We start from the raw sequence: 2,656 nt of genomic DNA on the forward strand, positions 1-2,656 counted from the left end.
CAAGTTTCCCCTCTGACCTTGGAGGCCTAAGTGTCGGCTTCTCAGAATCATTAGACAATAGAAGGGCACACATTGCCCAAGGAAGGCGGGACCACCCTTGTAACACCCAATCAGGAAAGGCCAGCTGACACCTTTAACATTTCTAAGGGCAGGCCTAGAGACAGAAGCTATAGATAATCACCTATTGCTCCTATTGCTTGAGGCTAGTCACACCCTACGTGAGGGTCCTGGGCCCACTCTGTAATTGGTCAGTACTCTAAGTGTTGTGATTGGCTCCCACCAAAAGTATCAATGTATGGTTAAAGTTACTGCCAATATTGATAGGCGATAGTGATTGGACCCCTGTACCTGTGTCACAATCTCCTGTAACTCCCCCTTCCCAAACCCTGTAAAGAGCCCTGCCCCACCTTTGTTCGGGGCTCTCAGCACAGATCCACTGCACCCGTAAAGTCTGTGAGCCCGAGCTTAGGCCCGGCCAGCCTAAACTCGTAACAAAGCCCTTTGCTTTTGCATGCGTGACTCGGTCTCCCTGGCGGTTTCTGGTTTTTGGGGACAATATTAAAAATCTGGGCATAACAAAACCTAGGTTTTTTTTTTTTTTATTGCTGGAGGAGTTATTTATAAACAAAAAGAAGAGAAAATTAAAAATATCCTGAGGTGTTAGATTGGAATTGAAGGTAAGAATATGGACACTTTCCTAAAAAATACCTACACAAGTATAGACATTTACAGACACGTATGTATATCTGAGGAAATTTACTTACATTTCCTAGCCCGTGTCTGCTGAGAAGGCCTAGAAGCAATGACAAGACACCCTTGTGGCAAAAGGCACACCACAACTCACATCCTGATTTCTAAGTATCCCCCGGTGCTAAAACAATGCTCCTTGGAGAAATGGCTGATTCCAGGGCTGCAGCAGGAAGAGTACAAAATGAGCCTGGGGTGCCTTGTGCCAAAAAGCAAGGAAGAGAGCAAAGACTGACAGGGACACATCAAAAGGATGCAAGAGCCAGCTGGATGAGCTCTCTGGCCATCAAAATAAATAACAAAGGCAACAGGGGCACCTGGGTGGCTCAGTCCGTTAAATAACTCTTGGTTGGCTCAGTTCTTCTCATGGTTTGTGAGTTCGAGTCCCAGATCCAGCTCTGTGCTGACAGAATGCTGGGATTCTCTCTCTCCCTCTCTTTCTTCCCCTCCCATGTGTGCTCGCTCTCAAAAATAAATAAACTTAAAAAAAAAAGACAGCAACAAAACATGACCACCAAGTAAAAGAAAAATCCACAAATATATACTGATATAAATAAATGGATAAAGAAATAAACAAAGGGGAAATATCACTCTTACAGGATACCAAATAATAAATGTAAAAGGAATGTTGGGAACTTTAAAAAGCACTATTTGGGCGGCACCTGACTGGTTCAGTCAGTAGAGCATGTGACTCGACTGCTGCGTGGTGAGTTCAAGGCCCACAATGAGTAAAAAGCACTACTTGGCAATGATCACAGTGATCCAGACAGAAGTCACTGATATAGCCAAAGGTTGCCAGGCAAAGGCTGATGACGAATAATGGTGGAATCTCAGAATATCTTCCTACAAAACACTAGGAAATTTACCAGTAAAGGAGAAACCTAGCAGCCATCCACATGAGTAGGTCATCAGGACGAGTATCACCCACAGGAGGATGGGTTGCAGCATCGCTCTGTTCCCGTGGTGTTACAACAAGAAGCAGGTCCTGGGGAAACATCCAGGGACCCAGAGTCATCTCATATGTAAGATAAAACTGTGGTCTTTAACAAAAGCTGTCAGGAACAGGAAGGATGGAGGACCTGTCCCGCAGGGAGGAGACTGCGCAAGTGATCGTGGATAGGACCCTGGAGCAGATAAGAAAAAGAGACATTGACATAGTCGGCAAAACCAAATGGAGTCTGTGGATTGGATTGGACCTTTATGTTGTCTGGATACTGATTTCCTTGTGGGGACGCTACAGAATGGTTACGAAGGACTGCGTGCTTTCAGTAAGAGACACACAGATATTTGGGGGTGATGGGGCATCACCTCTAGAGCATACTCTCAAATGGCTCAGAAAAAGACTAAAAAAATGGTCACGTGTACACGCACACACACACACACACACACACACACACACACACACACCCCCTCCAGATTCTTATTTGTGGATTCTGCACTTGGGAACTTGCCTCTCTGCTAAATTTATTTGTACTCCAAAATCAACCCTTGTGGTACTTCAGCACTCATTCACAAACACGTGCAGAATGCCAGAAACCCCGAGTCCCCAGGAATGCTTCCTGCCAAGGTCACACAGGACGACAGCTGCCTTCTTTCCTGTTTCACCTCCGGTGTGATGAATCTGCGTCCATCCTGCAGCTGACTTGGTGTCATGGTCGTCACACTTTCGAGCTTTGTGGCAGCACTCTTGCTGTTTCAAGGGCCCCCAAGCTGGAGTCAGGCTGTCCAGGTCCCCAGGTGCAGAGGCCACTGGCCGGTGGCCGTCTTCAGGCAAGTCGCACGGGGCTGCTGGCCTGGTGCAACGGCCAACGAAGCGACAACACGTCACACAAGTTGTCTCCAACAGAAGAGGTGAGGGAGTGCCGGCGGCATGTGACCTCGGCCCCCTACGCCCCCTGCGCCCCCTGCG

Source organism: Suricata suricatta, chromosome 8 (assembly GCF_006229205.1).
Source record: "Suricata suricatta isolate VVHF042 chromosome 8, meerkat_22Aug2017_6uvM2_HiC, whole genome shotgun sequence".
NCBI classification, from domain to species: domain Eukaryota; kingdom Metazoa; phylum Chordata; class Mammalia; order Carnivora; family Herpestidae; genus Suricata; species Suricata suricatta.